Genomic DNA, 23443 nt, shown 5'->3' with positions numbered 1-23443 from the left:
GTAAAGTTATTTGCCCCATTCTCCCAGCAGGCAATATGACTCAGAACCTCGAATGGAAAGAATATTTTCTGCTCCTACATTTTACCACCTAGCGGCTTACAAATAACCACCGGGGTCTCTCAAGGAACTGGGGGGAAAAAACCCCATGGTAAGTGGTAGGAAGGGAGCGTGGTTTTGTTACGCACTTTCTGAGCACGGTGATGGGGGTGGGGTGGCGGGGGCAGGGTGGGGGGAATAGAAGGATCAGGTGGCTGCTGCGAGATAGAATCAAGGGTCCACGTACCTGGGAACTGGTAGCTGTAGCTTGGCGCGAATCCCGGGTATCCACGACCGTACGTTGCGACAAAGTTTGGGTAACCTTTAAAAGAATATTACAGAGAGGGAGAGAAAAAGCAAGATGTCAGGTTAGAGGAAGCAGACTGCGGCTGCTGTATACATCTTAGTCGCATCCTTTTATATTGGCTGCACCACCGTTACTATAAGGCAATTGTCATAGAGTCATAGAGGTTTACAGCATGGAAACAGGCCCTTCGGCCCAACTTGTCCATGCCACCCTTTTCTTTTGAACCCCTAAGCTAGTCCCAATTGCCCACATTTGGCCCATATCCCTCTATACCCATCTTACCCATGTAACTATCTAAATGCTTTTTAAAAGACAAAACTGAACCCGCCTCTACTACTGCCTCTGGCAGCTCGTTCCAGACACTCACCACCCTGTGTGTGAAAAAATTGCCCCTTTTGTATCCCTCTCCCCTCAAACCTATAACCTCCAGTTTTAGACTCCCCTACCTTTGGGAAAATTGTAATGAAGCTAAAAGCTCAGGTAAGTCAAACAGGCGAGTTGGCCAGTCTCACCTGATGAAGAAGCAGTGCTCCGAAAGCTCGTGATTCCAAATAAACAAAGAACAAAGGAAATTACAGCACAGGAACAGGCCCTTCGGCCCTCCAAACCTGTTGGACTTTAACCTGGCGTTGAGAGACTTCTTACTGTGCCCACCCCAGTCCAACGCCGGCATCTCCACCTTAAGTCAAACAGGGAGGGTGGGGTGTTTCCCACTTATTTCAAGGAGGTTTTTCCTCGGATCCATTTCAGAAGGTCACTTTCAGCTGCACCTTCTGTAACCAATAGTCACGCCTCATGCATTGAACCCCGACAGCTGACCCTTAACCATGCGCTTACTCGAATTTCAGTGCACGCATACCTTCCAGTGCAAACATCAACCAGGTAGCAACTGAGATGGAAAAAGAACAACGGCCAATTTTTTGCTCCCCTAACCCAGTGACCGCTGAGGCAGATTGGACCATCGCTAAGTCAGCACAGACCAGGAAGTGGCTGTGGGATCTTTCTGGCTTACTTCCTTGTGACTTAATGTAACCTCAAGACAATGACAAAATTGATGTGGGAGAAATACATTGGGAGAACCCAGTGGAGGTGAAGGAGAAGACACAATGGGGGAAGGTAGTTAAGGGCGACACGGCAGCACAGTGGTTGGCACTGTTCCCTCACAGCGCCAGGGACCCGGGTTCAATTCCTTCCTGTGCAGAGTCTGCACATTCTCCCCGTGCCTGCGTGGGTTTCCTCCGGGCCCTCCGGTCTCCTCCCACAGTCCGAAAATGAGCGGGTTAGATGGATTGGCCATGCTAAGTTGCCCCTTAGTGTCAGGGGGGTTGTCGGGGTAAATACATGAGGTTACGGGGATAGGGCCTGGGTGGGATTCTTGTTGGTGCAGGCTCGATGGGCCGAATGGTCTCTTTCTGGACTGTAGGGATTCTATGATAATCGTAAGATATTCATGGAGAACGCGCCAATGGTTTTACTACAAAAGAGGATCTTCTCCAAGACTGGTGATGTTGATTATGATTATTTATAGAACACACTGTTAGCTGGAAAAGATTAATTATCTGAAGTTTTAAAAAGGAGTTGGATGGATCCGTGATTAAGCAAGGGGGTGCAGGACATTTGGAAAAGGGAAAGGGAAATAGACTCTCCAGAAACAAGATTGGGACCATAAGGCAAGCAGAACTGGATTCCAAAATCATGTGAGCTTTACCCTGTGCAGTGATAAATCTGTTTAAAGGGTTTTATATTTATTGGATATTGGTTTTGATTGGAACATCTGATATATATTGGTTAAGGGTTATACATTATTGTCGTTTTGCTTTCACTTGTAATTGATAAAAGATATTGTTAATTTTTGGTCCGTATATGTTAACTATATTCTTGATTAACTTTTTTTGATAAAAGCTCCCTGGTGGGTCATTTGAATCATACCTGAAGTGAAACATCTCGTGCTTATCCTAGGCAAATTCAAAACGCAAAACTTATGATTCAGGCGGGCTTTGTAAAACACTTTGGAGTTTCTGAACCATAACGCAATGCCGTGGGAGATTTGACAATCTGTGAATATACGGAGCCAAGGCAAATTGTTGCTGCACTCACACTGGTCTTGGTCCCCCCCTGGAGTCTAATGGTTGCTCGACCGTAGAACTCTTCACACCGTCCAATCCCAGGTTTGCCCCAGGTGCTCTCTCCTAGCTCTTTACGTGTGGCAGCCGGAGGAAGTGAGCGGCTGGTGATAAGGGGTGCCCGGGCGAACCAGGAGTGACAGGAGAGCAGTTGAGCGAGTGAATGAGTGAGTGGGCAGGTAGAGAATGGAGGAGGAAATGGATGGATGGCCAACAACACCGTGCTTCTGGCCCATCGAGTCTGCAGCAGCTCTCATAGAATCATAAATCCCTACTGTGCAGAAGGCGGCCATTCGGCCCATCGGGTCTGCACCAACTCTCAGACAGAGCAACCCCCCCCAGGCCCAATCCTTCTAACCCCACGTTCCTATGCCGCTAATCCCCCTAACCTACACATCTTTGAACACCATAAGGGGCAATTTAGCATGGCCAGTCCCCCTAACCTGCATGTCTTTCATTTGTCACCTGATGAAGGGGCAACGCTCTGAAAGCTCGTGCTACCAAATAAACCTGTTGGACTTTAACCTGGTGTTGTGAGACTTCTTACTGTGTCTTTCAGACTGTGGGAGGATTCCGGGGCACCCAGAGGAAACCCACGCAGACACGGGGAGAACGTGCAGACGCCGCACAGACAGTGACCCAAGCCGGGAATCGAACCCAGGTTCGACAGAATCCCGGGATTGGCACTAACATCACTGCTGGCCACCTCCCCTGCCCAGGGAGCGCACTTAACATGAGCCCAGGGTCACTCCTCAGGGCAACTGGAGATTCAGAGCTTGAAAGGTTAAGTGTGATTTGACAGAGTAATTCTTAATGGGACTGAAATAAAAGAGAGGGCATGCAGGCTGAACGTGCTATCTTAGCAGACATTTGATGGTGTGGATTAATAATTCAACGCTCATTTAATGGGTTATTAATTTTTCATGGTTATAAGAAAAAAAAAAGCTTGTTACATTTAACTCAAACCTTCTCGTACTCTCCACTTTTAATTTCCAGATCCGCTCGACACTACCCCTGGCACAAAGCACGAGTCGGAGGGGGAAGGACACAAAGCGAGAAGAGAAAGGAGTTCTATGTGCCTTAAACCAATATAAATGTCCTCAGATGTGTCTTTTTCTGTTGTTAACTGTTCCTGGGCAACACTGTCAATGCCCCGAGGGTACTGGCAATTCCGCAAGGAGTCACAAATAGACCAGACAGAGTAAAGGTGGCGGCAACCCTTCACTGCTCTGTGGGCGGCACGCTGGCACAGTGGCTAGCACTGCTGCTTCACAGCACCAGGGACCCGGGTTCGATTCCCAGCTTGGGTCACTGTCTGTGTGGAGTTTGCACATTCTCTGCGTGGGTTTCCTCCGGGTGCTCCCGTTTCCTCCCACAGTCCACAGATGTGCGGGTTGGGTTGATTGGCCATGCTAAATTGCTCCTTAAAGTTTTCAAAGATGTGTAGGTTAGGGGGATTAGCGGGGCAAGTACCTGGGGTTACAGGATAGGGCCTGGGTGGGTTGCTCTGTTGGGAGAGTTGGTGCAGACTCGATGGGCTGAGTGGCCTCCTTCTGCACCATAGGGATTAAAATCAGAAGCAAGAATCCAACAATTATGCAGGTTCGGATTTACGCTGTGGCTGTGTGGGTTCTTTTAATCACAAAGTAATGAAAAATTTATGATTTATGATTCTGAGAGCTGGTGCAGGCTCGATGGGCTGAATGGCCTCCTACTGCTCTGTAGGGATTCTATGAGAGCTGGTACAGATTCAATGGGCCGAATGGCCTCCTACTGCTCTGCAGGGATTCTATGAGAGCCGGTACAGATTCAATGGGCCGAATGGCCTCCTACTGCTCTGCAGGGATTCTATGAGAGCTGGTACAGATTCAATGGGCCGAATGGCCTCCTACTGCTCTGCAGGGATTCTATGAGAGCTGGTACAGATTCAATGGGCCGAATGGCCTCCTACTGCTCTGCAGGGATTCTATGAACATTAACAGCAGGTGGAGGCCAATCAGCCCCTTGAGCCCCTTCGGCCTTTCAATGCTGGATCTAAACCTCATCTCCACTTCCACCCATTCTTTGATCTGCATCCCTTAATAACTATCCCAAACAGAAAGCCATCCGTTTTAGTCTTTAACATTTCAATTGCCCCTTTGTGGGGGAGCGTCCCCCTCTCCTGCGACCCGCTTCGTGGAAAGTGCTTCCTGATTTCACTCCTAAACAGCGTGGCTGTGATATTCGGATGTTGCCTACCCGGTCGGCCCACAATGCCCCGCTGCCAAAGGGAATGGTTTCTCCAGAACCACCTGACCGAATACTTCTGTCATTCTAAACACCTCGATCAGGCCACCCCACGGCCACTTAGCATAGCCACTGCTGCCTCACAGCGCCAGGGATCCGGTTTCGATTCCCGGTTTGGGTCACTGTCTGTGCGGAGTCTGCACGTTCTCCCCGTGTCTGTGCGGGTTTTCCTCCGGGTGCTCCGGTTTCCTCCCACAGTCGGAAAGACGTGCTGGTTAGGGTGCATTGGCCGTGCTAAGTTCTCCCTCAGTGTTACCCGAACAGGCGCCGGAGTGTGTGGCGACTGGGGGATTTTCACAGCAACTTCACTGCAGTGTTAAGCCTTACTTGTGACACCAATAAATAAATAAAAAATAAAATAAATAAAGAATAATTTTTTTTTTTTTAAATGAAATGAACTGTAGCGTCTGGCTCTAAAGCCATTTTCGAAGGTTGTCTGTGACACTGCGGTTAGTCGCTGATGTGAAGCTGCGAGCAGCTGATGCAAGTTCAGGGGATGATGATGAGTCAACGAGCAACAGGTCCCATAGCTCACTGCAGCACAGCCTTTGCAAGTGATCTCTGTGAGCAGCTGCCAGGCCTGCAAAGATCTTGACCGGAAGACAATGGACAGAGAGAGATACATGATCCCTCAACCAGGCAGAGGTGGGCAGCTTTCACCTACCTGACCTGGCAACGAATGGGGCCTCATTCCTGTTACCCATCCCCTGCGAGGTTTGTAGGTTGCTCAAGAAGCAAAGTCTGCTCCCAGGTTATTGGATCGCCCTGCGCGCCCATACTTAGCAGAGCCCATTCCGTCCCCCACCAACTGATTATTTTCACAGATAATGGGCAGGGGGAAAGAACTGACCCGGTTTTCCCACCTGGAGGTCAAAGTTCCATAATTTAATTGGCAAACAACTCTCCATTACCAACGCAAGGTGGGGATTTGTCACTGTATCAAGCTCCAACTTAATCTGCCGCTGCTCTCCACTGTCCTGCACGAAACCCAACTTATCAAATGGAAAACAGCAGAAGCTGGGGAGGTGGTGATTTGGCATGTCCACTACGATTCTCACCAACTTTTACGGATGCACCACAGAAAGTATTCTTTCTGGTTGTATCACAGCTTGGTACGGCTCCTGCTCTGCCCAAGACTGCAAGAAACTACAGAGGGTCGTGAATGTAGCCCAATCCATCGCGCAAACCAGCCTCCCATCCTACACTTCCCGCTGCCTTGGAAAAGCAGCCAGCATAATCAAGGACCCCACGCACCCCCGGACATTCTCTCTCCCACCTTCTTCCGTCGGGAAAAAGATGCAAAAGTCTGAGGTCACGTACCGACAGACTCAAGAACAGCTTCTTCCCTGCTGCTGCCATCAGACTTTTGAATGGACCTACCTCGCATTTAGTTGATCTTTCTCTACACCCTAGTTGTGACTGTAACGCTACATTCTGCACTCGCTCCTTTCCTTCTCTGTGAATGGTATGCTCTATCTGTATAGCGCGCAAGAAACAATACTTTTCATGTATGCTAACATATGTGACAATAGTAAGTCAAATCAAAAGAATAGAGCCAATGTTTCAAGTCCAGATGACCCTTCGTCAGAGCTAAAAGCAAAGCGAATCAGCAGAGGTTTATGCTATCCGTATGTGAATGGGCGCTGGTTTCGGATTTCTTCTACAAGCACCAACATTACAGCGTCCAGTAACACGGGAGGGCCCGACCTCAATCAAACCCCTGCATGGTGCCCTCGCAAGGTAACACTCCCTCTGAGGGTGTCTGTCTGACCTTAAGAGAGGAGAACATTAACATCCCCTAGCAGAGAGCATCCAAGAGAGCAAACGCAGAAGTTGCACCAAGGGGAGATGGGCGATATGTCATAACCACTGGTGATATTTAACGGATGAGTATATAACACATTAAAGAGTGCAGTTCTCTGAGTGGTATTTTAATGGGAGCGAAGCCTCATAATGAGACTAACGCCTCATTAAAACAGCAGATTGAGGATTACTCGCTGACCTACATTGCCTTCTGCTCCGGCAACAACCTGGTTTTGAGATGCCCAGCCCCGCGGCACTCAGAGAGATCTCTGCCCTCCCTTCACCCCCCTGTGCTCACTGGGCCTGCAGCTCACCGATGCATAGATTTTAAAATTCTCATCGAGGACGGCACGGTGGCACAGTGGGTTAGCACTGCTCCCTCTCAGCGCCAGGGACCCGGGTTCAATTCCCGGCCTCGGGTCACTGTCTGTGTGGAGTTTGCACGTTCTCCCCGTGTCTGCGTGGGTTTCCTCCGGGTGCTCCGGGTTTCCTCCCACACTCCAAGAATGTGCGGTTTAGGTGAATTGGCCAGGCTAAATTGCTCCTTGGTGTCAGTGAGATTAGCAGGGTAAATATGTGAGGTTACGGGGATGGGGCCTGGGTGGGATTGTGGTCGGTGCAGACTTGATGGGCCGACTGGCTTCCTTCTCCACTGTAGGGATTCACTGATTCAATGATCCTTGTTTTCAAACCCCCCCCCCCCCCCCCCCCCCGTGGCCTCTCTCATTCACTCCATCCGCCAACCTCACCCCAACCGCCCATCTCTGCAATCTCCTCCAGCCCCTCCACCCTCTGAGATAGTTGCGGATGCCCCACTTCTGGCCTCTTTGCGCAGCACCGATCTCCACCACTTCACCGTTAGTCGCCCCTTCTTCAGCTGCCAACGCACTGAGCCCTGGAATTCCCTCGCCAAACGGCTTCAGCTCCTAAACAATGTCCCCTTGGACCAAGCTCTTTGGTCACCTGTCACAACATCCCCTGAGTTGGCACAGCATTGAGTTGTTGCCAGCTTAATTTTTAAAGTTTATTCATTAGTGTCACAAGTAAGGCTTATATTAACACCGCAATGAAGTTACTGTGAAAATCGCCTAGTCGCCACACTCTGGCACCTGTTCGGGGTATGAATCATAGAATCCCTACAGTGCAGAAGGAGGCCATCCAGCCCATTGAGTCTGCACCGACCACAATCCCACCCAGACCCTATCCCCATAACCCCACGTATTTACTCTGCTAGTCCCCCTGACACTAAGGGGCACTCTAGCATGGCCAATCCACCTAGCCCGCACATCTTTGGACTGTGGGAGGAAACCGGAGCACCCGGAGGAAACCCACGCAGATACGGGGAGAACGTGCAAACTCCACACAGACAGCGACCCAAGCCGGGAATCAAACCCGGGTACCTGGCGCTGTGAGGCAGCAGTGTTAACCTCTGTGCCACCCGTGCCGCCCCGTGTTGCTTACAGAGGTTGACCTGACGTTGCCAAACTCATGACAAACAAATAAAAGAAAACAAATCTGCATTTATATAGCACCTTTCACAACCTCAGGATCAAAGCATTTGACAGCCAATGAAGTGTGGTCCCTGTTGTAATATCTGGGCTGTACGGCCACGCTCACTGATAAGAGTAAATGGGGCTGTGTTGATCAGATTGGCGACACTGCGCCGTTTATTATAGTTTACCTCTCCAGTGTGCAAGGAGAGTTTCACAGTTCGATCGCAACTCATTCTATTCCTTGTTGATACACCAGACTAAGACGATTAAAGCTTGAGTAATGCTAATCTGTTTGTGTTTACAAAGCAAATATCTGGCACCTTCTAACTCAAGCTCACAGTGGACTGCAGCCTGGGTGCTGATGTCTTGCCTTTCTCTGCATTCTCCTCGCATCCTGATACGCTGCCCTCTCTGTGCCCTTCTTTGTCCTGATGCCCTCTGTCTCTCGGCCTGTTTATTTGAGCCCTGTTGTGTTGGTTTCATAGAATCCTACAGTGCAGAAAGAGGCCATTCGGCCCATCAAGTCTGCACCAACCACAATCCCACCCCAGGCCCCATCCCCATAATCCCATGCATTTACACGAGCTAGTCGTCCTGACACTAAGTGGCAATTTCAGCATGGCCAATCCATCTCACCCGCACATCTTTGGACCGTGGGAGGGAACTGGAGCACCCGGAGGAAACACACGCAGACACGGGGAGAACATGCAAACTCCACACAGACCCAAGCCGGGAATCGAACCTGGATCCCTGGCGCTGTGAGGCAACAGTGCTAACCACTGTGCCACCGTGCCGCCATTTGTACTAACCTTCAACAGTTCCAGAGCTCAGCTTCTCTCTCCATCCTACCACCTGCTTCTTCCAATCAGCTCAGGTACAACCACTCACATCTAGAAGGACAAGGGCAGCAGATACATGGGAACACCACCACCTAGAGATTCTCCTCCAAGTCACTCACCATCCTGACTTGGAAATATGTCACTGTGGCTTCACTGTCGCTGGGTCAAAATCCTGGAGCTCCCACCATAACCGCACTGTGGGTGCACCTACACCACGTGGACTGCAGTGGTTCAAGAAGGCAGCCCATCACAACCTTCTCGAGGGGCAATTAGGGATGGGCAATAAATGTTGGCCCAACCAGAAATTCCCATGTCACAAAATAATTGTCACTAATATATGTCCAAGGATGTGCGGGTTAGGTGGATTGGCCATGCTAAATTGCCCCGTAGTGTCAGGGGGTTTAGCAGAGTAAATACATGGGGTTATGGGGATAGAGCCTGAGTGGGATTGTGATTGGTGCAGGCTCGATGGGCCGAATGGCCTCCTTCTGCACTGTAGGGATTCTATGATATTAAACTCCGTACTGGATAAGAACAATACATAACTGGATTATTAATGTACAACATTAATATTTGGAAGATATATATATCTGTATATACGTATGCGAGCGGGCGCAACGGGGCATGGGCATGAGAGTGGGTGGGCATGAGAGCAAGCGGGCAGGCCCAAGAGTGGGAGGGTGGGTGCTAGAGTGAGCACGAGGGAGCATGCGGGAGAGCGCAGGCGAGTTTGAGAGTGGGAGAGCGCGGGAGCACGAGAGAGAGTGAATGCAAAAGGGAGTGAGAGTGTGCAAGATTGCAAAAGACAAACTACATGAGAGAGAGCGCGCGAGGGTGCGCACGCGGGAGAGCGCGCATGAAGGAGAGCGCGCGACAGTGTGCGCGCAAGGGTGCGCGCGCGAGGGAGCATTTGAGAGAGTGGCTCTTTGAGCTTGTGCGTGTGAGGCACTCACAGCAAACAACGATCCAAGTCATTTAGACAATCCAATTTTATTCCTGCTTTATATTTCACTGCCCAAATCCCCTTGCCAAGGTCTTGTTTTCTGTGATTTAACAAGTTGTTTAGACAACTTGGGTCAATAAAAGAAATTGGTTACTGGTCTGATGCAGTCAGACTGATGTGTCTGAAAAATGATTTTAGTGCTGTGAGCTAAAGCTGTCTTCGAGTGTTTAAGGCAGGACCATAAGCACACATCACAACGAAAGCTGTTAACAGTGGCACAGAAATTTCTATTGGCAATCTCACTGCACAGATGTTTAAAAGGCTAATATTAAGCTTTCTCACCACTTGTTCAATTGAGATTTATTTTCAACTTGTTAACCCCACGAAAACAGAGGTATTTCACAAAAGTTCCTTATGCACTGATTCAAGAATGTCAACAAGTTATTTTTAACAGCCTTTTTAAGGAACATTGATGCACGAGTAGGCCATTCAGTCCATCAACTTTCTCTACTTTCTCTGAAGACTAAGGAAATTTGGCATGTCAGCTACGACTCTCACCAACTTTTACAGATGCACCATAGAAAGACATTCTTTCTGGTTGTATCACAGCTTGGTCTGGGCTCCTGCTCTGCCCAAGACCGCAAGGAACTACAAAAGGTCGTGAATGTAGCCCAATCCGTCACGCAACTCAGCCTCCCATCCATTGACTCTGTCTACACTTCCTGCTGCCTTGGCAAAGCAGCAAGCATAATTAAGGACTCCACGCACCCCGGACATTCTCTCTTCCACCTTCTTCCGTCAGGAAAAAGATACAAAAGCCTGAGGTCACGTACCAACCGACTCAAGAACAGCTTCTTCCCTGCTGCCATCAGACTTTTGAAACAGACTTACCTTGCACTAAGCTGACCTTTCTCTACACCCTAGCTATAACTGTAACACTACATTCTGCACTCTCTCGTTTCCTTCTCTATGAACGGTGTGCTTTGTCTGTATAGCGCGCAAGAAACAATACTTTTCACTGTATGTTAATACATGTGACAATAATAAATCAAATCAAATCAAGACTGCTCTGTCATTCAAACAGATCATGGTTGATCATCTACCTCTTTGCCATTTTGCCCCACTGTCTCCAGATTCCTTGAATATCTCGAAATGTATCGATGTCCCTCTTGAGCATAGTAAGTAGTCTCACAACACCAGGTTAAAAGTCCAACAGGTTTATCTGGTAGCACGAGCTTTCGGAGCATTGCCCCTTCATCAGGTGAGTGATTAACCTGGTGTTGCGAGACTACTTACTGTGCCTACCCCAGTCCAACGCTGGCAACTCCACCTCTTGAGCATGCTCAACGACTGAGCTTGCTCAGCCCTCTGGGGCACAGAATTCCGAAGAGCCACCATCTTCCGAATGAAGAAATTCCCCCTCATCTCAGTCTTAAATAGCCTGCCCGCCCATTATCCCGAGATGATGTCCCCTGCTTCTAGGCTCACCAGCCAAGAGGAACATCCTATCTGCATCTACCCTGTAAGAGTTTAGTCAGCTCCAATGAGATCACCTCTCACTCTTTGAAACTCTTAGAGAACACAGGCCCAGTCTCCTCAATCTCTCCCTCATGAGAAAATTCCGCCATTCCCGGGATTAGTCAGGCGACCCTCGTGGCAAATATGTCCCTCCTCAGATAAAGAGGCCAAAACTGCACACAATATTCCAGGGGCGGTCTCACCAATGTTCTTTGTTAAAAAAATTAAAAATATAAAGAGAAAGCGCATTAAACTGTGTCTTAGAGTGACGGACAGAGAACGAAGGAAAATGAACGGAAAAAGAGGAAGGGCAGATGGAAAGGGAGTGAGAGAGAAAACCAGAGGCGCGGATCAGTCCAGTGAGCCAGGGCTAGCCGTGGAAGACAGACAAATGAGAAATGGAGCTATTTTTAGTACACTGGCTAATACATCTCTGTCAAATTCCTGTGATTAAAAGAGACATTTGAACGGCTTGTTAAAAGTGCGTGGAGAGATGGGAATAGGTTAAGCAGGAGGGGGCGGGGGAGTGCTGAAAGATTAGCACGCAGGCAAATTTAATCGTGAGAGAGAAGTGGCAAGAAACAAGAGTGAAAAAGGAGATAATACAAGCAAAAGGGAAGAGATAGAAGGGGACAAAACAGATGGGTCAAAGAGATAGGGAGAGACAAATAACAGAAGGGGGGGAAAAAAAGACAAGGTGAGAAAGGGACAATGGAGGAAGAGAGAAAAATTACAGGAGATATAATAAGGGAAAGAGTAGAGGAAAATGGAGAAAGTGAGAGACGGAGAGTGGAAGGCAAAGAGATGGAAAGACAGTGAAAAGGATAAGAGGGAGATTTTAAAAATGACAAAAAATAGGAGTGAGAGAGGAACAAGACACACAAAAATTATGAAGCTAATTACGGCGGCACAGTGGTTAGCACTGCTGCCTCACAGCCCCAGGGTTCAATTCTCGGCCTTGGGTCACTGTCTGTGTGAAGTTTGCACATTCTCCCCATGTCTGCGTGGGTTTCCTCCAGGTGCTCCGGTTTCTTCCCACAGTCCAAAGATGTGCAGCTTAGGTGCATTTGCCTTGACAAATTCTCCCTCAGTGTTACCCAAACAGGCGCCGGAGTGTGGCGATTAGGGGATTTTCACAGTAACTTCATTGCAGTGTTAATGTAAGACTACTTGTGACTAAAAACCTTTAGTGCCCAAAAATGTGCAGGTTAGGAGGATTAGCGATGCTAAATTGCCCCTGAGTGCCCAAAAATGCATAGGTCAGGGGATTAGCCATGGTGAATGTGTGGGGTTACAGGGATAGGGGAAAAGGCCTGGGTAAAATACTCTGTGGGAGGGTCGGTGCAGATTTGATGGGCTGAATGGCCTCCTACTGCACTGTAGGGATTCTATAAAGTGACAGGGCGAGAGGGATGAGCAAAATTATAACTAACCCGATTGAATAAAAGATTGGAAGGTGACTTTTCAACATGTTTCTTGATGCTAAGGGACGCAGGAAACTAAAACAGACCATCTCTCAGCCACCCCGGCCAAGAAAGTGATTTAAGGACATTCACACCCAACACTTTAATAAGTGAAATATTATTGTCCCTCTGTTTATTAGTATTGGATGTGTCAAATTTATAAGGTTGACCTGTGAGTATTCAGCAGGGACGGCTGAAATTACTCTCATAGTTGCGGGGTTTGTGGGGGGAGGGGACGGGGGGAGAATGATGAATGTGAATTCATGTCAAGTTATAGCTGGAATGGGTTGGGTTTGGGAACGACAAGCGTGGCCCGTGACGGCAGAGTGAGGGGTGACAGCAACAGAGGCAGAAGATGCTGTTGCCAATTCTCAGCCACTGCCAAGTGAGGAAAGCATCTGGTAATCCTGCAGTAATAAGACCACAGGAAAGAGAAGGGGTAGGCCATTCAGCCCCTCAATCCAATCCAATCATCCAATATTATCATGCGTGATCTAAATGTGAGTGAACTCCACTTTCTTGCCCGTCCCCCCCATTACCCTCGGCTCCTGTCAATCAAGAATCTGTCTAATTCCGCCTTGGTTTGATGACCCCGTCTCCACTACTTGCTGGGAAGAGAATTCCAAAGACTAATGACCCTCTGAGAGATGAAATTCCTCCCCATGTCCGCCTTAAATGGGAGACCCCCCCCATTGTTAAACTGTGCCCCCTAGTCCAAGATTCCCCAGCAAGGAGAAAGGTCCTCTCAGCATCTACCCTGTCAAAAGGCTCTCCGGATCATATATGTTTCAAAAGGCCACCTCTCATTCTTCTTGGATGGCACGGTGACACAATTGTTAGCACTGCTGCCTCACAGCGCCAAGGACCTGGGTTCAATTCCCGACTTGGGTCACTGTCTGTGCGGAGTTTGCGCGTTCTCCCTGTATCTGCGTGGGTTTCCTCCAGGTGCTCCAACAGTCCAAAGGTCTGAACAGTAAGAAGTCTCACAGCACCAGATTAAAATCCAACAGGTTTATTTGGAATCACAAATGCCATCCATGCTAAATTCTCCCTCAGTGTACCCGAACAGTTGCCGGAGTGTGGTGGCGAGGGGGATTTTCACAGCAACTTCATTGCAGTGTTAATGTCATCCTGTTTATGACACTAATAAATAAATAAACCCCCAATGCGTGTGGACCCAAACCACTCAATCCAAATGTGAGGTCATCCATTTTGCTAGGAACAACAGCAAAACGGACTATTATTTAAATGGTAAAAAATTGCAGCATGCTGCTGTGCAGAGGGACCTGGGTGTCCTTGTGCAGGAATCTCAAGGAATTGGTTTGCAGGTGCAGCAGATAATTAAGGCGGCAAATGGAATTTTGTCCTTCATTGCTGGAGGGATGGAGTTTAAAAACAGGAGGGTTATGTTGCAGCTTGTATAAGGTGCTGGTGAGGCCACACCTCGAGTACTGTGTACAGTTTTTGGTCTCCTTGAGAAAGGATATACTGGCACTGGAGGGGGTGCAGAGGAGGTTCATTAGGTTGATTCCAGAGTTGAGAGGGTCGGTTTATGAGGAGAGACTGAGTAGACTGGGACTATACTCATTGGAATTCAGAAGAATGAGGGGAGATCTTATAGAAACATATAAGATTATGAAGGGAATAGATTAGAACCTGGGAGGTTGTTTCCACTGGCAGGTGAAACTAGAACTAGGAGGTATGGCCTCAAAATAAGGGGGAGCAGATTTAGGATTGAGTTGAGGAGGAACTTCTTCACCCAAAGGGTTGTGAATCTGTGGAATTCCCTGCCCAGTGAAGCAGTTGAGGCTACCTCATTGAATGTTTTTAAGGCAAGGATAGGTAAATTTTTGAACAGTAAAGGAATTAAGGGTTATGGTGAGCGGGAGGGTAAGTGGAGCTGAGTCCACAAAAAGATCAGCCAGGATCTTATTGAATGGCGGAGCAGGCTCGAGGGGCCAGATGATTATCCTCCTGCTCCTAGTCCTTATGTTCTTCCTTTCGAGTCTCTGCACGTGGCAAACAACAGGGCAGGCCCCCGATGTCAGGCCAGCAAGAGAACAGCAAATGATTTCACCAGGGTGTGAGGCCTCACTGAGGCACTTAAAGAGCATCCTGACATCCATCGCCATAAACAGACACACATGAAGAATGGGGGAAGAAACCTGGGGCAGCCTACTGCGTGTGGGTCATTATCCCAGCGTGGCTTCGAGAGGAATGGCACTGAAGAAGTCAGTGGGCTGGGGTTAGGAAGTAGTTGCAGATCATGGAATCCCTACAGTACAGAAAGAGGCCATTTGGCCCATCAAGTCTGCACCGACTCTCCAACCCGAGCATCTGACCCAGGATCACCCCTCGCCCTATCCCTGTAACCCCACGTATTTACCCAACTAATCCCCCCTAACCTTCAGACCTTTGATGAGGAGATGCCGGCGTTGGACCAGGGTGGGCACAGTACACAACACCAGGTTAAAATCCAACAGGTTTATTTGGAATCACGAGCTTTCGGAGCGCTGCTCCTTCATCAGGACTCACCTCAGTCACTTCATCAGGGGCAGCGTTCCGAAAGCTTGTGATTCCAAATAAACCTGTTGGGGCTTTAACCTGGTGTTGTGAGACTTCTTACTGTTCAGACCTTTGGAGTGCGGGAGGAAACTGGTGCACCCGGAGGAAACCCACGCAGACACGGTGAGAACGTGCGTACTCCGTACAGACGGTGACCCACGCCTGGAGTCGAACCTGGGACCCTGGCGCTGTGAGGCAACAGTGTTAACCACTGTGCCATCCTTTATGCTTGATTTGCGTCACGTGCCTTCTTTCCATTCCCTGCACAATGAAGATGTTAACACTCCTCCCAATGCAATTTCAAGTCACTTCAGGATCCTGCATGTCCATTACGCAGAGACGTAAGCCGCAGCTTGGAGTTGTAATTCAAAATCCTTCACCTTTCTGCGCGGGTTGTCAAACCGGATACATCTGCAAATGTGACAAGTGAGCCCTGGCAAATTGCACCCTGTTTAAATTGCTTTCTCGCTCCATCTCACCAAACCTTGTGGAACTAATGCGAAGTTAATGAAGTGGACTTTTCTCCAAGGGAGCGCTGCCTGACTAAACCGGGCTCAGCGCTACATACCAAGCACCGTTCAGAGGATAGGAGCGGGGGGGAAATGGGGCATTCAGCAGCCTGTGCCCTTTCCTCAAGCGAATTCAATCCCGGCCGTTCTGCAGCTTAACTCCATCTACCCGCCTGGATTCTGCCACCCCCAAACACATTGGATTAGGAAAAGTCGCCAAAGAAAAGCTGTTCCCATTAGCTGACGGCATTAGCACGGGCGGCAGGGTGGCGCAGTGGTTAGCACTGCTGCCTCACAGCAACAGGGACCCGGGTTCAATTCCCGGCTCGGGTCACTGTCTGTGTGGAGTTTGCACGCTCTCCCCGTGTCTGCGTGGGTTTCCTCCGGGTGCTCCGGTTTCCTCCCACAGTCCAAAGATGTGCTGGTTAGGGCGCATTGGCCGTGCTAAATTCTCCCTCAGTGTACCCGAACTGGCGCCGGAGTGTGAAGATTAGGGGATTTTCACAGTAACTCCATTGCAGTGTTAATGTAAGCCTACTTGTCACACTAATAATAAGCTTTAAAAAAAAAACTTTAAAACTTGATAGTAGACGGGACACTGACTGAAGTTTTTGGGCAAGAGATACAGGGAGCGACGTGAGGAGGAAGAACATGTTTAGACAGTGAATGATGACGCCCTGAAACTCGCTGCCGGTGGGGTGGGTGTGAGGCGAGGGGAGGGAGAGATTAAGAGATGATAACTGACTCTGAAGGGAAATTGGGTGGACATTCGAAGGAAATGAGCTACACAGGTAGAGCAGGAGAATGGGACTAACAGGGTTGTTCTCCAGAGAACCATCCTGGATTTGATGGGCCGAATGGCCTCCTGCTGTAACTCAAAGACCCTGAACACCCTTGTCTAACAAAAACCTTGTTTTGAGATGTTCAATTGCCCACCTCTCTGCAAACCCTGAGCAACTTCAACAACTTTCTGGAGGAGAAGGAGAGGGAGGGTTCCAGATTTCCACCACTCTGAGTGAAGCAAGCATCCCGGCGTCACCCACTGAACAGCCTGGCTCTCATTTTAAGATTCTGCCCCCTTGTTCTGGACCCACCCTTCACCTCACCGATGAGAGGAAATAGCTCCTTTGTATCTGCCCATTCAAAATCCTTTAATCATCTTAAACACCTCAAAACAATCACCATTGGCTTCCAACGCTCTAGGGATTATTAACGAACCTGCCCTGAGGATTCTCTCACTTCTTAGCCTCTCCTGCTTTCCCGCAGCTGTAGATTCCATTGCTGGAATTCAAAGCCCCACACTCACCATGGAAATGGCCAGTGTCTGTGGCATCAGCCTACCTGGCAGTTTCAGCAAGCGGGAGGAGGGGCGGGGATCACCTGAGGACCACCTAAGAGTACGAGCTCCGTCTGCCTGCTGGACTGAAACCAGCATGAGAAGGGTTCTGGAGGTGGAGGTGGGGTGGGCAAGGGGCTTGTCAAACCTGGGACCCTCCTGGCTTCGGTGACTTGTCTGGGGAAGGCACAGTAAGTAGTCTCTCAGCACCAGGTTAAAGTCCAACAGGTTTATTTGGCAGCACAAGCTTTCGGAGCACTGCTCCTTTATCAGCTGATGAAGGAGCAGTGCTCCGAAAGCTCGCGCTATCAAATAAACCTGTTGGACTTTAACCTGGTGTTGTGAGACTTCTTACTGTGCCTACGCCAATCCAATGCCGGCATCTCCACATCTTATCATCTTGTCTGGGGAATGGACACGAACTGTTAAATCATAGAATCCCTACAGTGCAGAAGGAGGCCATTCAGCCCATCAAATCCGCACCGACCACAATCCCACCCAGGCCCTATTCCCGTAACCCCACATATTTACCCTGTTAATCCCCCTGACACTGGGGTCAATTTAGCACGGCCAATCAACCTAATCCACACATTGTTGGACTGTGGGAGGAAACCGGAGCACCCAGAGGAAACCCACGCAGACACAGGGAGAACGTGCAAACTCCACACAGATGGGAAGGGGGGCCTGCACCGACCATGCTGCCCAACTTAACTAAAACCCCCTACCCTTCCGGGGACCATATCCCTCTATTCCCATCCTATTCATGTACTTGTCAAGATGCCCCTTAAAAGTCACTATAGTATCCGCTTCCACTACCTCCGCCGGCAACGAGTTCCAGGCACCCACCACCCTCTGTGTAAAAAATCTGCCTCGTACATCTCCTTTAAACCTTGCCCCTCGCACCTTAAACCTATGCCCCCCTAGTAATTGACTCTTCCACCCTGGGAAAAACATGGATGAGTTCTCAAAGAGCCACATGCACTTCTGTGGAGCGCACCTGCGGCCGTAACTTAAAAGTCAGAGTCAAGTCACAAGCGGCGGAAGCGAAGTCGAAGGATGGGTAGAAATCTGGAATCATCTCTCTGCGGAGGCGTGAAGTAAGGATGTTACGATTGGGATCAGTAAGATTTTTATGATGCAAGTGTATGGTGGGGGGATACGGGACAAATGAGCCGCGAACCTATTGAATGGTGGAATGGACCCAGCAGACTGTGAGTGCCCTCACTTTAAGCTGATGCACAAGTTCGCTCCAACAACTCCGAGCAGCGTTTGGGGGGTAAAGGGTCACACAGCAAATGAGCACCTGCGGCAAACGTGCTATTTCTCATCTCGGTTACACAATTTTCTTTGGGTCGGGGAGGTGACGGTCTGAATATCTAACATAACATTGCTTCAATTTTCCTGTTCATTTGCTGCTATAATGCCCAGCTCCGCTCCAGTGAGTCTGAGGAGTGACCTGCACGGGGAAAGCGGCCTCCAAAGGTCAGCAGCACATTAGCGGCAGCCCGCGTGGACGTCGCATCATGAGTCGAGTCGTGGTTTGTGACGACCTTCGCACCATTTCCATTAGCCACCTCTCTGATCTCCAGCCCCTCGTTTGGCATGAAGCCCACCGATTTATTCTTGCTCCAGTACCTCCAGTGAACAGTCAACCTCACAGTAATTATCTCGCCTGACACAATGCCGCAGTTGGGGAGGAACCGAGAGCTCCCTGCGTCTGTCTGTCTGTCTGTCCTTGGGGACAGAGAGCAAGGTGGGTGGTGGGGGGCTCGAAGAGACCCCACCCTCCTCGGGTCTGCGGGCAGTTCACTATCGCAGCAAGGCGTGTGCTAGGACCTTGCAATGGTTTCGCAATACGAGGACCTGTTTTAGACTTCGGAAAGGATTCCGAAGGATTTGCATTGTTGACGCGGTCGTAATTCATAATTAGTTTCCTCAGTGACAAAATAGGCTGCCTACTCTTTCTCTTCAAATTAATTCATCAAACCATCCCCTGGTTCCCTACCCCCTGCCAGAGTTGCCCTTCCACTTCTGGCATCTTCGGCTCAGATCCAGCCTTTGCTCGTCTGTAGTATTTTCACTGATGTTGATAGAGAGATGAATATTGGCCGGGGAAACAAGGAGATCCCTCCACCACCCTCTTCTTTCAGATGGCGTCATGGGATCTTTTACATCCAACTGAGGGTGAAAGGCGAGAACTTGGTCTGACATTTCATCCAAAAGCCAGCACCTCCAACAGTGCAGCACTCCCTCAGCACTGCAGTTCCAGCTTGTTTTTAATTTGATTTGATTTATTATTGTCACACGTATTAACACACAGTGAAAGGTATTGTTTCTTGCGTGCTATACAGACAAAGCATACCGTTCATAGAGAAGGAAATGAGACAGTGCAGAATGTAGTGCTACAGTCATAGCCAGGGTGTAGAGAAAGATCAACTTAGTGCAAGGCAGGTCCATTCAAAAGTCTGACAGCAGCAGGGAAGAAGCTGTTCTTGAGTCGGTTGGTACGTGTCCTCAGACTTTTGTATCTTTTTCCCGATGGAAGAAGGAGGAAGAGAGAATGTCCGGGGTGTGTGGGGTCCTTAATTATGCTGGCTGCTTTGCCAGCGGGAAGTGTAGACAGTGTAAAAGAGTTAGAATAAAGTTTTAGAAGCACAGAACGAGAGTAAAAGATAGAATTAGAAGATGTGCTAGGCACAGCTTGCAAGAAGTCACCTTGCTCCAGCACCACAGTGTCATAGAATCCCTACAGTGCCGAAGGAGTTTGCACATCCTCCCCGTGTCTGTGTGGGTTTCCTCCGGATGCTCTGGTTTCCTCCCACATTCCAAAAGACGTGCTGGTTAGGTGCATTGACAACTTTTACAGATGCACCATAGAAAGCATTCTTTCTGGTTGTATCACAGCTTGGTCTGGGCTCCTGCTCTGCCCAAGACCGCAAGGAACTACAAAAGGTCGTGAATGTAGCCCAACCCATCACGCAAACCAGCCTCCCATCCATTGACTCTGTCTACACTTCCCGCTACCTCGGCAATGCAGCCAGCATAATTAAGGACCCCACGCACCCCGGACATTCTCTCTTCCACCTTCTTCCGTCCGGAAAAAGATACAAAAGTCTGAGATCGTGTAGCAACCGACTCAAGAACAGCTTCTTCCCTGCTGCTGTCAGACTTTTGAATGGACTTACCTCGCATTGAATTGATTTGTCTCTGCACCCTAGCTATGACTGTAACACTACATACTGCACTCTCTCCTTTCCTTCTCTATGAATGGTATGCTTTGTCTGTATAGCGCGCAAGAAACAATACTTTTCACTTATGTTAATACATGTGGCAATAATAAATCAAATCAAAAGGAGGCCATTCGGCCCATTGAGTCAGCACCGACCACAATCCCACCCAGGCCCTATCGCCATAACCCCATATATTTACCCTGTTGATCCATCTTGTAAAAAGATTTGGCGCTCACGTCCGGCCATATAGTTTGAATGTGTTTCAATGTTCATTAGTTAACATCACCACAGGCACAAGTGAATGGGACCAAACTGGAACTTCAGCTTTATCTGCTCCTCGCCTGTAAATATATCTCGTTGCTCTAAAGATTATTTACAGGACCTTGAGCGCCTCCAACAATGCAGCACTCCCTCTGCAACGCAGAGGTATTGAGGCAGCTCATTATCGCCCACCCCTCCCCAGCCCAAATCGCTTTGGAACCAGTCAACGCACCTTCGGAGCTCTGCTCCTATTTTACTCCTGAAAGTCGCTTGTCTTTGCTCTGCTAGACTGCGGACTTGGCACCCGATAGGTTACCGCTCCCCAACTGTCTACCCGATCCCGTTCCCAATTCTGAAGTTTGACTACAGACCTTTTTTAAAAAAGTTTATTTATTAGTGTCACAAGTAGGCTTACATTCACACTGCAATGAAGTTACTGTGAAAACCTCCCAGTCGCCACACTCCGGCGCCTGTTTGGGTTACACTGAGGGAGAATTTAGCACGACCAATGCACCCTAACCAGCACGTCTTTCGGAGTGTGGGAGGAAACCGGAGCACCCGGAGGAAACCCACGCAGACATGGGGAGAACGTGCAGATAACGACCCGATGCTGGAATCGAACCCGGGTCCCTGGCGCCGAGAGGCAGCAGTGCTCACCACTGTGCCACCGTGCAGCCCTACTCCCCTGACGGCCACAACCCTCTGACTCAAAAGAGTGCCATCGAGCAAGGCTCAGACACCAGTGGGAGGAAAGGTGTTCACTTCCTGCTCTTGCCTCCAAGGTGTTACTCTGTTCAATTTGCTTCAACGAAATGGAATCCTGACTTGTTTTGATGGTAAATGTGATTGCAGGATTCACAGACAGCAGAAAACGTCAGCGATGATTTGCGAGCTTTAGAGGTGTTAGGAGTTTGGACAGAAAGGCCTGGTGGGCTGCCAGGCCCAATTTGATTAGGGAGAATTGATTGTACATCTCAATCCAATTAAAACGTATTTTAGAACCAGACTATTGATACTAGATATGCCCAGTTGTTTATCAACCCGTTAAAGCTCCGAATAAGGAGGAAATTGTAATTAATATTAATGTATTGCTACTATTAATGTCCTGTAATTAATAATGGCATAAACTCCAGGAAGTGTATGTTGTGAGTGGGAGGGGGTGAGAAGGTGGTTGAAGAAGGAGACAGAGGTAGGAATAATATGTAATGTTTTCTTTTTTCACAACTCAGGCTAAAATACACACTTTTCATCAAGTGTTCCACCCAACATACCAGGCTAAATAGAATCATAGAATCCCTACAGTGCAGGAGGAGGCCATTCGGCCCATTGAGCCTGCACCGACAACAATCCCATCTAGGTTCTAGCCCCGCAACCCCACATATTTACCCCACTAATCCCCCTGACACTAAGGCGCAATTTACCGTGGCTAATCAACCTAACCCGCACATCTTTGGAGTGTGGGAGGAAACCGGAGCACCCGGAGGAAACCCACGCAGATACGGGGAGAATGAGCAAACTCCGCACGGATAGTGACCCAAGCCGGGAATCGAACCCTGGGTCCCTGGCCCTGTGAGGCAGCAGTGCTAACCCCGTGACAGGTGGGGATACTAGCTACTACACTAACAAGGAAGTTACCGAGTGCCGTTCCCCTGCCTTCTTCCCGTGACCCTGCACGTGCTTCCTCTCCGGCTGAGAATCCAATTCCCTCTTGAATGACGGAATCGAACGTGCCTCCACCACACTCTCCGTCTCCCCATTCCAGATTCTAACCCCTCGCTGTGTGAAAATGCTTCACCTCATCTCGGCATGGCTTCTTTAGCCAACTACCTTCAATCTGCATACTCTCCTTCTAGATCCTTCCACCAGTCGAAACTAGTTCTTCCCTATCTTCTCTGTCCAGACCCCTCGACCAAAGAATGCCCTGGAAGGGAGTTAACACCGTAGGAGTGTAGACAGGAGCATCGACAAAGAAATAAATTGAGGCAGATCTCATGTTAATAAACTTGAGATTGATCATCTGTCCCCAGTAAATAAATTTCTAGCCTAAAATATTAATTTGATTCATTTAGTTCTCAAATTCAGCTAGGGATTAATCAACGCTGCTCATTCTGCCGACATAAATTATATTGTTCAAACTCCACGCTGATTTATTCGTCCAGGTTACAGCTTAGCAACTGTTCTCGATCTCTTCAACAAGCTTCACGCAACGAGACACCCAACCGCCACCTTCACACAAAATGGAGCCAAGACCTTACCCAGCATTCCCATTCCCAGCATGAATGCATCCATGGTGTACGGTAATCCCCGAGCACGGCCACGGGTTCCTGGTGGGAACATCACTTCCTTAGGCTGCGCTTTCTTACATTCTACCTGTTAAGGGAGGGGAGTGCGGGAGGGGGAAAAAACAGAAAGACAGAATCAGACAAGTGTTAGAACAAAGCAGGCTTTATTCAGTTTAGAGTTTTTTTTATTATTGTCACAAGTAAGGCTTACATTAACACTGCAGTGTAATTACTGTGAAAATACCCCAGTCGCCACACTCTGGCGTCGGTTTGGGTACACTGAGGGAGAATTTAGCATGGCCAATGCATCTAACCAGCACGTCTTTCGGACTGTGGGCACTGAGGGAGAATTTTTAGCATGGCCAATCCACCTAACCTGCACACCTTTGGACTGTGGGAGGAATCTGGAGCATCCGGAGGAAACCCACGCAGACATGTAGAGAACATGC

At 49.0% G+C, this 23443-nt stretch overlaps 1 long non-coding RNA gene across 1 annotated transcript in view; it reads right to left on the bottom strand.

The window, feature by feature from the left end:
* The window catches only part of LOC144488469 (uncharacterized), a 36129-nt gene extending 13041 nt beyond the window's left edge, over positions 1–23088 (bottom strand). Inside the window, exons 1-2 of the long non-coding RNA XR_013496581.1 lie at positions 22968–23088; positions 284–358 (exon numbers count right to left, since the gene is read on the bottom strand). This is a non-coding gene — a long non-coding RNA (uncharacterized LOC144488469). The remainder of the gene's footprint in view (positions 1–283; positions 359–22967) is intronic.
* Positions 23089–23443: the final 355 nt, after the last annotated feature.

This window comes from Mustelus asterias, unplaced genomic scaffold, assembly GCF_964213995.1.
Source record: "Mustelus asterias unplaced genomic scaffold, sMusAst1.hap1.1 HAP1_SCAFFOLD_1598, whole genome shotgun sequence".
NCBI lineage: Eukaryota > Metazoa > Chordata > Chondrichthyes > Carcharhiniformes > Triakidae > Mustelus > Mustelus asterias.
This window is presented reverse-complemented; position numbering and strand designations above follow the sequence as displayed.